The 14,767-nt window shown below is 45.1% G+C and overlaps 1 protein-coding gene and 1 long non-coding RNA gene across 16 annotated transcripts in view; one reads left to right on the top strand and one right to left on the bottom strand.

Annotated features, from left to right (window-relative positions):
- The window catches only part of TRAF3 (TNF receptor associated factor 3), a 69,335-nt gene extending 64,655 nt beyond the window's left edge, over window positions 1–4,680 (bottom strand). For 6 of the 15 annotated variants that reach the window (XM_033514960.1, XM_015631260.3, XM_015631259.3 and 3 more), the window contains exons 1-2: window positions 4,524–4,679; window positions 3,499–3,554 (exon numbers count right to left, since the gene is read on the bottom strand). The gene's annotated coding sequence lies outside the window, so the exon portion shown is untranslated. Of the gene's footprint in view, window positions 1–3,498; window positions 3,744–4,154; window positions 4,265–4,523 lie in introns of those variants that run through there. The other 9 variants (XM_015631268.2, XM_015631270.2, XM_015631271.3 and 6 more) reach the window with 5 other exon arrangements.
- A 302-nt stretch (window positions 4,681–4,982) lies between these two features.
- Window positions 4,983–7,123, top strand: LOC107206013. The gene is made up of 2 exons (XR_001522242.3): window positions 4,983–5,446; window positions 6,214–7,123. It is a non-coding gene; the product is annotated as an uncharacterized LOC107206013 (long non-coding RNA).
- The last annotated feature ends 7,644 nt before the right edge of the window (window positions 7,124–14,767 follow it).

Here is a 14,767-nt window from a genome sequence, read left to right as displayed (position 1 = left end):
GCCCCTTGTTGGTCTGGCCCTAATGGAAAGGCCCACAGCACAGACACCTACAGAACAAGAGAAAACCAAAGCCCAGCCTCCGGGCTCCTGGTTTCACACTGCTGTCTGCAGTGGACCATCTTCTCTTTCTTGACAGATGTCAAAGCTTGCAGGAACAAAGTGGCAGCCAGGAAGGCACTTATCTTACACTAGTATCTGCAACACCCTTTTCAAGGTAGATGAAATCCAAATTACTTGTTTTCCTAGACACCTAAGAAAGATGCAAAGACTCACGGCATTTTGAGCTTGTCTTCAGTGCACATATCTTACTTTATCTACAAAAACATGTTTTTCACATTAACGCAGAAACCAAAACATGACAAAGGTCCAGTATTACCCCAAATGTTAAGTTTTTCTCATTATGAGCTACCATACAGTCATCATTAAAACAAGTAAAATGGAAGATTCATGACCTCTTGCACAAACATTTTTGAGAAGCATTTACTGTTTGTGTGCGAAGAGATTCACTTCAGAGCATTTAAATTACTACAGTATTGGTAGCAACTTTTATCATGGCAAATGATCTACAGAATGTTTCCTCTACACATCAGAGAAAACTATTTTACAAATCAGCATTTTATGAAACTGTGTAAAATAATACCAGAACTACAAAATATTCCAACTTAAGGCATTCCTGCTATGCCCCCTAAGGTTCTAATGCCTGCAAATTGCAAAAATTTAAATCTTGTTGTTTCAGTACAAGGAGTGAGCAGAAGATGGAAGCCATCACAGACATACAATATTGAACTTCTGCACACACAGACATGTCAAGACTTTGCTTCCCAGGCTGCCTTGACTAGATGAACAGCAGAACTTGAAATTCTACTAAAATCACATTTTATACATGCAGAGTAAAGCAGCGGGTAAGAACAACAGCATGGAATCAAAGGCTTAACATTTTTTGGGGGGTGGAGAGGATTAGTGACCTACAGTTGTTGTATATAATTTTAGAGACACTCATCCTGTTAACCTAGTTACAAAGCCAACAGTCAGTAGCAATTGAAGTCACAGTGGCAATAGTATTTTTCTATCAGGGCTCCAGAAGAGGAGATCTACATGAAGAAAACAAACACTCCCTCAAAGACTATGTAAATATCTCTCCCTCTCACACATATACACAGAATTCTCAATACCAAATCACCTTTTGCTTCCTTTCTCGTTAAGTTCTAAGACGTTTCCACTGGATACTTTCCTTACTTCCCTTAGCTATCCTAAAAAGCTTTTTTGCATTTATTTCCTTTTTTCTTCTTCCCCATTACAAAAAGAGAGAGAGAACACTTACTCCTACATTATGGGCACCTAACAATAGTTTACTGTAAGTTGACTCCCCTTTTTCTCCCAATTCTTTAGTCCTTTCTCCTGCTGTAAGAAAAAAAAGACAGAAAACAAAAAATGAAACATTTGTGATTTGTCAAAATTAAATAACTATCCATTTATGAGGGCATGGGCTTCCAGCAGGCTGAGGTGGGAAACCAGTTATATTCTCTCTGCCAGCCCTTTCCTAATGTAGTAGGAACAGCACCACTTCATCACCACAGGTTAAAAAGTTTAAGATAAACCCTAGTGCAACTACTGCACTCCTACAATCACACCTTTATTCTTCTGCACAAAACCACACAATTCTCCCTCCCTTGGATTCTTTTCCCCATACCTCATTTTGAAATCTCCAGTTTTTCCCACCACTTCTGATGTTCCTGAGTCAGACACCAAAAATTCAAGGAGGTTTCAAATACAAGCATTCCATTCAGAAAGTATACACAGCTTAAAACAAATAAACAAACAAACACAAACTTAAGCCTTGGAAATTCTTTAAAGGAACTGTGCACCAGTGTACAGATACCTGAAACCAATGTGGAATGAGCAATCTTCACACATCATAAGATGCAGCACCTTCAACTAAAAAACACTAGCATAATTTAAAAAAAATCTAATGAAATCCACTAACTACATCACCTAAGATATAAGAGATCAGAATGTTTTATTTTTACAGTATTTATTCATACAAGGCCAGTTTAGGGTATAGGAGTAGATTTAAGTCATTCCTATTTTTAAATTGCCTTTTCATCTGAAAAAGAACTATGATCAGCTCCTTATCAATCAAAAACCAAGGTTTTTGGCTTTTTGTATTTTCAGCATTGCCATATCTACTATAGAACAGCTGGATTTCAGTACTAAAAAGCCAATCCTCTTCTCTCCTTAAGTGTTCATTATGGACAAGATCAATGCAAAGATCTAAAACAACATGATCCCAAGATCATTTAAAAGACAAACTGTATTAACATGGACTGGTAAGACTTCATAAATAATCTTTGGTCACCGATGCTAACTACTGCCATCTTACTGAGTTTTCCCAGTATCAACAGAAAATATGCTTACATGATACTCAAATTCTCTGAATCCATGCAAGAATGGCTTCTCAAAATTCGTATCACCCAACTTAATTGAAGGAGGACTTCAGGAAAGCCTAAAGACTGAGTCATTAATTTGCTTTGGTACTGAATGCAATTTATGGTTCTATATTCTAGGTCCAGCTATTATTAGAAAAACCTCACCAAGTCACATTTCAGTAAAACACCTACCATTCTTGTGCTGGAACAACCCAACTTTTATAACCCCCTAGTGCCGCCTGCTTGCAATGCCCAAGCTGATGATACATCAATGTTTCCGTTACCAAGCTCTATGACAAGGGGTTTCCCAGTGCAGCCATAAAAAACTGATTCTGTCCAAATGTTCAAGTATTTCTCACCTCAAATGAACAGCCTTCTCCCCAACCACCACAATAGCATTTGGACCTTAATCCATATGTGGTAGAAGCCAATGGCTCATTTAAAAGGACAACATGCAGTACATGCTATGGTGTCCCCAGTTCTGAACAACCATCAGTGTAGCCCTTTAATCCAGGCTTCTAGGCAAGTCAATAGCCATTTTAAAGGCAGATTTTTACTAACTACTTCAAATTGTACTATTTTGTTCGTCTAAGCTAGACACTGCTAGTACACCTTTGCATCATGCACTGAACTCCTTTTCAGTCTATGAATGCAAGCTCAGATTAGTGCTCATTAATGCTACATGCATCCTATGGGACAAATCTGCAAGGAAAAACACACCATTCTACTCAAGAAATAGAAAACATATAAATCGCAATATACAGTATACAAAGCTCAGATCTAAACATGCTAGAGAAGTCACAGACCCAAAGAGACAGCGTATTTGAAATTGTATCATTGGAACGTCCCACATTTTACTACTACAGAAATAGCAGAAGAGGAAAGATGCCCTAATGCGTGCTGAAGATCCACGCAGAGGAGCACATACAGTCTGTCACGTCACACACAAGCTCCGATGGGCAGAACATGAGATTATGCCTCTTAACATTAACACAATTTCTCCTGGTTTTCTGCGGTAATTCAGATCTTGGGCACTCAAAGAAACAAATAAATCAAAACGTAAATGCCTTACCTTCCTATTTTACAAGCCACTGCAGTTCTCAGATTATGAGTCAGTCATAGGTTAATCTGCAGAGGAATGACTCAGTATAAACTTTTAAACATTCATTATTTTTTCTAACCTACAACACGGCGATTCATTCAACGCGCTAAAACGCGGCGTCGCGAATCAGCGCATGAAATGAATGGCGTGAAAACAAAACACTTTTCTTTCCGCTCACGGCAGGCAGACGGGGATAGCGCAGCGCCGGTGCAGGCAGGCGGACTTTGCGAAAATACAACTCCTTCCGCGCCGATGCGGGGCAGCTCCGGCGGCTCCGTGCGCAGCCCCATGGCCGGGGAGCGGCGGGGGCTCCGCCGCAGCGGCAGCCGGGGGGACGCGCAGCCGGGACCGCGCTCCGCGCCAGGCGCGGCGCTGCCGGCAATGCCCCTTTAAAGGCCGTCGGCCCGCCCCCAGCACTGCATATGGAGGGAGCCAGGAGCGAGCGAGCCTTCTGCATTCAAACGACACATCAAACGCCGCAAGCACCGCCGCGGCTCCCGGCTCCGCTCCGGCCTCGCCTCCCTCCGCTCCCCGCACAGGCACACACCCCGCGGGGAACGGGGCGGAGAGTGAGAGGAGCAGGGGAGGGAAGGGGGAGGCAGGAATAAGTAAGGGAAAAGGGGCACCTGCAAAGCCCTGGAGTGCGAGTGCGTCCGGGCAGGAGAGTCCGCGCCGGCCCGCCGCAGGCTGATCTATCCCCGGGCACCGGCCGCCGCCGAGGTCCCGGCACGGGCTGCGGCTGCAGCGCGCTCGGCCCCTGCCTGCCAGCAGATGCCCCGGTGAGCGCCGTGCCCCCCCGCCGGAGCGCCCCCAGCTCCCGCCGCCCGCCCGGCCCCGTCCCCCTGCGCGGAGCGCCCGAGCGCGGGCAGGCGAGCGCGGCCGGTGCCGGAGCCCCGCGCGGGAGCCGCCGCCACGGCGGCAGCGAAGCTCCCGCCCTCCCTCCTCCTCTGCCGCCGCCGCCGCCGCCGCACAGCCGAGCCCCGCGGCCGCCCTACCTGCGAGCGTGTGCGCGGAGCGGAGCGGGGCGGCGGGCGGCAGCTGGAGCCGGGCGAAGGCGACCGCCAGCCCGGCGGAAAGTCCCGACCGCTGTGCGCCGTCTCCCCCCGCCCCGCACTTCCTCTCCCGCCCGCTCGGGCTGGAAATCCCCGGCGAAGCCCGCTGCTCTCCCAGCTCCTCCCAATCACCGAGGGCGGGCCCGGCACAGCCGCTCAGCGCGCAGGCGGCAGCCGGGGGCCGGGCTTGCCCTGGCCGCTGGCCCCGGCTGCACCTGATGCTGCTGTCACCCCCCTCCCGCGGGCACCGCTCGGCCGAAGGGGCCCCGCGCCCGGCGAAGGAGGCGCGGGCTGGGCTGGGCTGCGGGGGGCGGCGCGTCCCGCTCCGGGCGCGGGGTGGTGCCGGCGGAGCCGTGGGGGCTCGGCCGGGGGGCGGGAGCTGCTGCCGGGCACCGAGGGAAGGAAGGGCGCGGGGGATGGCGCCGGGACGCGGGGTCCGGGAAAGCGGGATCGGCGCGGCGGAGAGCCGCTCGCTTCCCCTGCCTGTCCCGAGGGAGGTGCAGCAGTCCCGCTCAAAGAAGCGCCTCGAAAACAATAGCGTATATTAAACAAAGAAAATGCCACTGGGAAGAATGGGAGGGAGGAAAAACAGCAGTTGGGAGGGGGAGAAGGGTCTGGAAGAGATCCAGGGAAGAGCAGCGAGCCAGAGCCGCTGGTCCCCCGGGAGCGGCCGGTCGGGGCGCCCCGGCAGCCGCCGGCCGTAGGTGCCAGCCCCGCGTCCTGCCAGGGTGCAGGGGCAAGGGGGCAGCGGGTGTTCCCTGCCCGGCGCCCCGGGGGTGCGAGAGGGACCCGCGGCCCCTCCGCAGGCGACCGAAGAAAGGGGGCGGCGCTGGCAGCCCACAGAACCTGTCGCTCCCGGCAGCCAGGTGAAATAAATGCCTGCGTCGTGCTCCGCTAGCATCGCGGCGTGTCCCGACCGGGGCATTTGTTCTGCCTGTGCCGGCGGTCTCGCTTTTACACGGGGCATCGTTGGCTGTCGTGGCTTGTCGTGTCCCCGCCGCCTCACCGGGCTGCGGGAGAGGGAGGGAGGGAGGGGGAGAGGCGGCTCTGGCGCAGAAGCGGCGCGGGGGCTCAGCCGGAGCCGGGAATGCCCGGCCTGAGCCGGGGATGGGGGCTCAGCTGGAGCCTTGTTCCTGGATGGGCTGGAGGAACTGCCCCACAGGGGCCTCCGGACCCCTGGGTGCAGTGATGGGGCTGGCAGCCTGGAGAGCCGCAGCTCTGAGGAATGTGCAGAGCTGAACACGGAGAAATGTGTGGTGTTTGGCTAATTTCAGTGGGATGAGGTCACCGTCCTTTTTGGACGTTGTTTATCGAGGGATCACTAGGGAGGAACAGTTGGATGCGTGATCCTGAACGGACAAGCTTTGCGTCATAGTTGCCGCTTGCAGCATCTCCACTCGTCCCGAAATCCATCCTGACCCTCCTCGGTCTTCATCCCCCGGCTCTCCGTAACGCCCACGCCACGTTGCCCTGCAAAACTAAACATCTCTAGCTCCGGCACTGTCCTCACCAGCCTCTAAATCACGAAGCTTGGCCGCACTGCTAATTCCCTCCTGTGTGCTGTTTTTCTTCTCATCCCACTTCTCTGCTTTCTCTCTTTCCCCCTCTCTCCCGCCTTTGCTGCTGTCCCCAGTCAAAGGTGGCTTAGCTGTCAAGACAACTGCGGCTTTTGAAACGATGCCGTGAACCTGCCATGAGAAAGTCTCAGACGGATGTCTTACATGTTCTCATCACTTGTTCAAGATTGCTTCGCTCTGGACCGGCAGAAAGGATTGTGCACCAAGCCTGGATCTCTCCAGCAGCAGGGCTGCAAATAAGTTTCTATCAGAGACAAACCTGCAATTTCCTCCTTTGCCACTCTTTTTGCTGCTGTATATGTGTCCTCTTGTTTTGTCCTAAAAAAAAAGAAAAAATGGAGACAACATAATAGGATTCCAGCGCCTGTAGCTCTAGCAGCTGTACTAATGTATTCTTCCCCAAAAAGTGAAAACAAATTCTTGTTTTAATTACCGTTTAAAGATGTCAGAGGCCTTTTCACATTAAAAAAAAAAAAGTCTGTTGACAAAGGGATAAAATGATGATTTAATTAAATACCTAGCATTTCAATTGCTTTTTCTTTTTGATTTTTCCATATTGTGACTCCAAAATTTTAAAGATTTCTAATACAATTAATACAGCAAGATATGTCACCAATGTTTAGTCTTTAATTGGTTTGGAATTTTGTGTTATAAGCAATGTTTTCTCTGGGGCTTAAAGTCTTGTCTCAAGGCTGCTGTGATATGCTGAACACTTCTGCTTGGCAATAGTATTTAGAATATAGTCGTTGGAGAGCTACTTAAAACACCAGAAATTATACTGAAGTCCTTGGAGTAGCTCCATATTTTAGTAAATTGTTTGAAGAAATAAAATAATAGTGCGTTACATTGGAAAAACACCTGAGAGGAAAGAAGGAAAAAAAACAAAACACCAAGAGAAGAATAGTAATCCCTTACAAACTTGGACAGGGGCACTTATCTCCAAAACTATTTGGAAGACATAGAAGAGCAAATGGCATGTGATTATGGGAAACTAATTTCTCAGCTACAGACTAGAAGGTACCACTGGGAACCGGTAGGGCTTAAATGTTCTGGAGTGTTGTAGAAACTCGATTTCTCAGGCAAACAGTCCATGAGAGAGGATGCTATTTTAGGACTGGTATTAATAAGCAGCAAGGACCTTGTAGAAGGCCAGAATGTTGAAACTGATCATGAACTGAGTGATCACAAACTAATCCAGCTGAAGTTAAACTGCAAGAAGGACAAATGCAGATATTTGACTAAGACTTGGGACTGCAGAACAGAAAATTTAGAGAAATGGGGAAAATTCCTGAGGCTGACATGATGAATGAACCCAACGATGATTTTTACTTAGAGATATTGGAAGAAGCAGCGAATAACAATTGCCAAAGCAAGGATTTGTTCAAGGTTTAAAAGGCTAGAAGCAATACCCTGTGCCTAAAACACTGTAGTGAGAGAAGGAGGGTGGTGATGCTGGTAGCCTTGGGTTTACTGCTCTGACCTTACTATGGGGGTGAGTTCCTCCATGAGAAAATGAGCTGCCAGCAGAATGGGTATGGAAAAGACTCACTTGAGTCTATGATGCACAAAGCATGGTATTTTTAGTAGAGAGAGGGAAGTATTAACAAGGCTTTGCACAGCACAGCTGAGGAACCTTGTTTGGAAAATTGCGTCCAGTTCTGGTGACTTACGGTCAGAAAAGATTGACTCAGGTTGACACAGGTGCAGAAGAGGAATTCTGGGGTGGCAAGGGAGCAGAGTATCTGTATTCTTGAATGGGAGCTGCAAACAAGCAAGCAGACTTAGCTTCCTCAACTAGCCAAATTAAGCCAAAATAGTGCAATTCACACAGTAAATATCAAGGAAAGAGTACTATTAAGATTAAAGGATTATGTTAGCACAGTGATGCATGGCCATAAATTGGTAGTGAGTATACTTAGACTGAAAAGCTTTCTAACCATTCCAAGAGCAAACAAACAGCACTCCAGGAACAAACACCAACATGATTTTAAATCAGAGCATGATGCTTTGTTGTGTCCAAAGGGGATTTGAAGACGACAGAGCTGCTGACCTTTGACATTGTACTGTAATAATTCCCAAGTTTCAGGCCTACTTCTGGTCCTCTGTCCCATCTACATTTGGCTTATGAGGTTTTTTCAACTGCCTCTGAGGCACTGGAAATTAGTCAGAGACAGGATGTAGAAAGGGCTGGTGACATTAAGTCATCAGGTGGTTTGTGGTGGATCTTGCTCACAGCCATACTGTGATGGTCAGATTTGTGTCACCACAAATCCTTTTCCCTCAGGTGAGCCTGGTAAAGGACTGTTTTGTGTTCCCCCTGCCACCTTCTCAGAATCCTCTGGGAGAGTTTTTTGGTAAATATCTTGTTGCATGGGTACTGGTTATGGTCTTCTCTGATATTGTACTTGAGAGGTTTAGCCTTTTACTGGAGCTCTTTATTTTATTACCACCTACCAAAAAGAGTTTGGTGACTCTTGATGAGTGGGGATGCTGAAAAGTTATTGCTCTGAGATCTTCTAAACAATATGGCCATTATGTGTTTGTAGAGGGGGTTCATTCCCAGTCCTATCTTCCCAGAGGTGGCATCAACAGGTTATTTTTAATTCTGGAAGTAAACCTGAGAGAGGGAGAGAGAAAGAGGGCAGCAAACCATTGTTTCTTGTATGAATTTGCTTATTGCAATTAACAGTCATTCAGCTGAAAATTTGTAATTTGGAATGGTACAGTACATCCTTATTAACCCTGCTGTTTCAGGTGCAATTTGGCACTGCTTCTGTATGGAATGCTAACTCTAAGTGCTGTGGTTTGTGTGCTTCACATGGCTTCTCCACAGTTTCTGCAGAAGGTGGTTATGGGTTTTTTCTAATCAATACCTATTGTGGATCTGAACAACACTTAGCAGGAGCCAGTTTCTACATTTCTGGCACTTCTTGATTTGCAGCATCTTGGCAGTTTCTTGACTTGCAGCATCCTCATCCTATGCTCCAGATTGAAGATGCTTATTAACAGAATAATAAAATCATTAAATTTATATTCTTTTTTTATTGCTGAAGCACTGTCCAAAAGTATTGTGGGAATACACATTCATTTATTTCATCTTATACATGAGATAGGGGTTCCTCAGGGTTTATTTCAACTGCTACTAGGCAATAATGTCTAATGTGATAGCCCATTTGTTTAGGAAAAAAAAATTCCCCTGCCCAAGCTATGATTTTTTGCTTTAATTTCCTAAAAAGTCATGGTTTTCCAAATTACAAGCATTTAAGGTGAAACATCCCCCAACTCTTCCAGAAGTAAGTTATATATGCCTTTCTGCATTTGTTATGTAACATTTTTCATTTCTTTCAAGTTAATTTCAATTCCCAAGTCAGCTTACAGAGCTACTTCATACTTGACAAAGAATATTAGTATGGCATAACACTACTGCATCTCAGTAATCTTAGGACCTTCTTACTCTCTTGTTGAGACTATTAAAATATTTTGAGGTCCCCAGGCTCCCCTATCATCAAGACTGCCATTGTGCCCATGCCAAATTAACTTTGGAGTCAAATGAAATTTTGGAGTGCATGTCACTGGATTCCCAAAGTGGCCTGTAAAGTGGTTCATGTGAACTCTAAGCTGTGCCTGGAACAAGAGACAAGATATAGCTCCACAGCAGGGAATTACTAGAGCACAGCAATGCCTCAGCCGTAGGTCTGCCTCTCACTATGGCTGCAGAATCAGAGCTGTGATGGGAAGAGTGCAAACTCAGCAAGATCAGCTCTCCACCATATGGAGATTTCCCTGTGATGGCTGAATCTGAATATAACAGATAAAAGCAACTTGAAGGCTGCTTTGTGCCTTTAGAGCAGCACAAAGAGGCTTTATCAGGAAGAAGGAATTGGTCCAAAAGATTTCTCCAGACATAAAGTGTCAGTTATTATGCTAGTTTGTAACTAGCAACTGCAAGGATTCTGTTGAAACCTGGCAAACTGAAAGGCTGACATGAATATAACAGCTGTATTGATTTATTCAGATGCCCTCATTTTCTATCTGAAACATCCTTAGGATATCCTGATATTCTTAGGATCTTTTCTCCATCAAGAATCTCAGAATCTAATCATACCTAGAGAAAAAGCCAAACCTAATATTGTCAGAAAGATCTGGTGGGTATACTTTCGATGCTGAGAGTCTTTCATTATTGTAGAAATTGTTACAGGCTCTTCTTCAGTAATCAATAGTAGCTCTTTCTTCAGAGTGATGTAACTACTTTTGCTTTCACCTTTTCTGCATGTAGTCATGGGAACACCAAACAACCTGTGAGAATCAGGCTTAGGAATAATTTGAGCATTTGAGATGACTGGGAGGTGGTCACTGTCTCATAATTTTCCTGCTGCCAGCTTAGCTGTGTGCCTTATCCCCAGTGCTGTCAGAGCAGCAGAACAGGTCTGAGAGGCTTTTTCACCCACTCCTTTTATTGATAATGCCCTAGGTAGTTCTGAAGGGATATTTCAGAGTATTCTGGAAGGTTGTTTGAGCCTCTGGATGTTCTTTTGTTGTAAGTAAAGTGTCCATAAAAGGTGCATTTCCAAAGCCTGAAGTATTCTGTCCTGGATTCACATGCAGACCAACCAGACTTCAGTACTGAAGAGATTACACAGGATGGAACCCCTGAGTTTGCTGCCCTGGCAGATTCCTGAAGAGAATCCAGTCAGGAGAATCACCGTATAAAGAACAGTTGTTCTAGAAGCCCAGAGGAAAACATTTCTCTTGTCACAATGGTTTCCTTTGTCTTAACATACATCCAGCCTTCCTGTGGATCCACACTGGTGGGATTTAAGACATGCACACCTGTATGACAGCATAAAGCCCTTCTCTCTGACTTTTACCTTAAAGCTTGTAGTCCCTTCTTGCTCTGCCTCTTGTGACTCCACAGTTTTTCCCACTGTTCTTAGCAATTTTCTCACCTTGTATAGGAAAATGGTAATTCAAATTTACAGTTTCCCAGGCACCATTCATTCTGTCTCATGACAGAATGCATAAAATGAGGTAACTCTAGAGAGGCAATAATTACCCAGCTGTTTGTCTGAAGATACGTCTGAGCTGGATTCTATTTATCCACCTGGGTCTTGAGAGTTAGGAGACATCAGCATATTCACTGGATGATATTTAGAATTATTTTACTTTCAAGTATAGTTTTTTATCACAGGGGTTGGGAGGTTTCCGACCTGTGAATATGAACAAAATGACTAAAAGTGCTCCAGGTGGTATTGGGAAGAGAGGGGGATGTCTTGGGATGAAAACAACTGGCTGTCTTAGCAACCCCCACCTGCTGCATTGTTAAAACCCAAGGGCAGGTATCTAGTTTAAATGTATCTTCAGGGAAGCATGATTATATTAAAATCTTTTCCTTGCTGAGTTTCAGCATTCTCTATATCAAATATTCTCAGTTTTCAAGTAAAAATGTAAAATCCAACTGCTCTCTGGACAGTTTCAGCCTAGCCCCTATGAATCAAGCTTCTCTTCTTCTCCCTTCTTACTGGTTATGATGAATGCTCTGCAAGCCACATTACACCCTAATCAGCATTTGCATAATCTTTACTAGCTCTGTGATTGCAGTGTGAGGGGGTTATATATAAGCTAGGCAGTAATTAACGAGGGCTAGAAAGAACCCAGTTGCAATGATTAGCACGAGGCAGCAATGATTCAAGAGCTGTGAGTCTTTCACGTGCAGCATTTGGAAGAGAGGTACCCTGCTAAGGGAACTATTTTGAGTTTCTTAACCAGGAAGGACTATTAAGATTTTTGGGTGCAGGCCCCCATGAAAGCTCAAGGAGCAAAAGAAAGCCAGACAGACCTGTTGGACATTGTGTCTTCAATTACTGGATATAATCTTCTACAAATCCACTGCAGAGGCTGCTGTTTTGGTATTGGGGGGATAATAGACAAGTTCTGTTGGCACCAGCCCACACAAGAGCCATGGCCACCAGAGAAGTAGCCCTTCCTGCTCTTCCAGATGCTGAAAGACCCATTGTAGAAGTGGTGGATTACTAGCTAAGATTCTGCAAAGGTCTGAGCTAGGAGTGTTAGAAAAATTCCCTTGGAGCCTTCAGATGATTGGAAAGGAGTGTGCCTGACAAAACTGGCCTGAAGGTTTCCCACTGTAAATATATGAGCTACTTCTCCCAGCAGTGCTCATCTGCTGTAGCCATGGGATGGTGTCTCTGTCACAGGCATCTCCCTGCTGAAATAGGAGAAGAAGGGGGCAACACTTGGTTCTAGCTGCCCTTGAAACTCAGAAAGGTTGCTTAGGCTGCAGCTCCATAAAGAACCTTTGGAGCAGCGGAAGATTTAAGGAGAGGTCAGTTTACAGGACATACTGCTGTATGTTAGTAATCTGCTACCAGTGTAGAAAACAAGGATTCTTTGCAAATCAAAATGAATTTTGCATTTATTTGTTCATAAGAACAGATAATAATAGAACAGAACCTGTTGTCAAACTGCAGGCAAGTCCAGGCACTCTTGTAATTTTAGCAGATGGAGCTAAAGGAGCCCCAGAATATTCTAAGGACAACCTTCTCACTTTAACAAAAGCAGGCAAATGTTGTCAGTGGGTTTGAGGACAAGGAGATGCTCTGTTCAGCCTCAGATGGAATAGCTGAACTCTCAGGACTCTTAGGGAGCTGAAACAATGGGACTTCACCATTCACTAGGTCACACCACAGCTGTTCCCGGGTCCTTCACTTTTTCATCCTTCCTAGTTTGTATCCCAGAGAGATACAAAAGAGCCTTTTTCTGATCCTGTACTACTTTCTTGAGTTCAGTCCTCAGTGCCTGCTCCAGCTGCTAAGAAAAATGCTTTCACATCCTGAATTAAATGCTCCTCTGTTGCCGAGAGATGCAAGTTAAAACGCAAAAATCTTACGTCATCTTTGCACTGAATTAAAAGCCACCAAAAACAAATTATTCTTTGGCCTCGTTCTTACCTGGGGAATGCTAATTTGTCTTTGTGCAATTGCTGCAGACTGACACCAGCTTGATCCAGAGCAGAAAGAGGCCCTAAACCTCTCCTGGGCTGTTTAAGATACTACACAGTCAAAAAGCCAAAACCCAGTATCCCTCCCTCCTCCAGTTTCCCCAGGTATCAGGAAACATTCTGGTCTTTCGATGCAAAGTGGAAAGCTGTGGTGTTTGCAGTCACTCTCCTGGAGTAACTCCCAATCCATACTGTGGTAACAGGCTGTCGACTCAGCTGAGAACAGAACTATTTCTCATTAGCTGGACCTCCCATTTCTGAGGCTGTGGAGAGAGAAGGTGGCCATCTGCATCTTTCCCTGCAGAACGAGAAGTTATTTCTAATGGTTTTGCTGCTGAAATATAGCTTTGCATCTTTTATAGACCTCAGGAAGTTTTTTATTTATAAGAAGGGCATTTCTAAACCTCAGACACATCTGAGGAGCTACAAATTGCAAATCTTTATCGTAAGTTTTGTGATATTTGAGGCTTTTTCCTCAGAGTACCAGCTCTTGGAATGATGTGATTAGGTAAAAATCTCCCATCTTTCTTTCATTTAAACAAAAAGGCAGTAATTTTTCTGCTCTCATGGTTATAGATAGAAGCTTAAAAATATAAACTGAGCACACTGCAAAGGCTAAGGAATCAGGAGGCAAAGCAAAACTAATTGAACATATATTCACTCCTAAACATTATAACCAGAAGTCCTTTTCCTACTCTTTTTTAAAGATCTGACTCATTATTTTTAAATTATTCAGCTTGGCAATACCATATAGATTCATTATGCTCTTGGATAAAGCTCTTTGTCACGCTAAAGGCTAAATTGAGCCAAGAGTAAGCTCCCTATAAACAATTACATGTATTGTCTATTCTCAGCTTTTTAAAAACATCATCTACTCTTTACAAAAACTCTGTAATACAATGAAGACTAAATCTTTCATCTAGGCAAGCTTCAGTAGACGACAAATATAAAAATTGCAAGGCACAATGGAAATAGAAGCTAATAAAACTTGAAATAGGTGAGATTTATTTCTTTAAAGTCTCACTTCTCTCATACCCACTGGACCACAGTCTGTTCTGGGTTACACTAGGGCAAACCCAGAGTAAATCCAGTGAAATAATCTGACTTTATTGCTCACAATTTATATATTTTGCAGTGAATTGATATCAGTTCTGCTAAGTGTATTTGTCATTCCATTTCTACTTCTACCACTTATATCAAAATCTAGTAACAACAATGTGACTGGGGAACTGAGAAAGCACTAATATTAAGCCTGTGTGTGGAACTTCAGTTTGTCTGATATCCCTTCTGCCCTGCTTCAGAATGTGTATTCTGAAGCCTTTTATGATGCAATCACATTTTTTCCACAGGATTTGCTACCTCTCTGAGTAAGAGATCATTCTGCTGAAGTTTAGATATGAAGCATGCAGCAGGAGGGACTCCTGCCTTCCAGATCTGTATTTCACTTTATCCTTAAAGAGGAACTTGGTGCTACAGAAACCAAGCCCTGTAGAAAGTAGGTGAAGAGTGGGTACTTGCACATTCAGCTAGTAAAGAATCCAGGATTGTGAAAAGTTAAACATGCTGTGCTTCATAAACCTTCAATGAGAAGGGAA

Source organism: Parus major, chromosome 5 (assembly GCF_001522545.3).
Source record: "Parus major isolate Abel chromosome 5, Parus_major1.1, whole genome shotgun sequence".
Taxonomy (NCBI): Eukaryota; Metazoa; Chordata; class Aves; order Passeriformes; family Paridae; genus Parus; species Parus major.
Note: the sequence above shows the minus strand (reverse complement) of the source record. Positions and strands in the feature narration are given on the sequence as shown.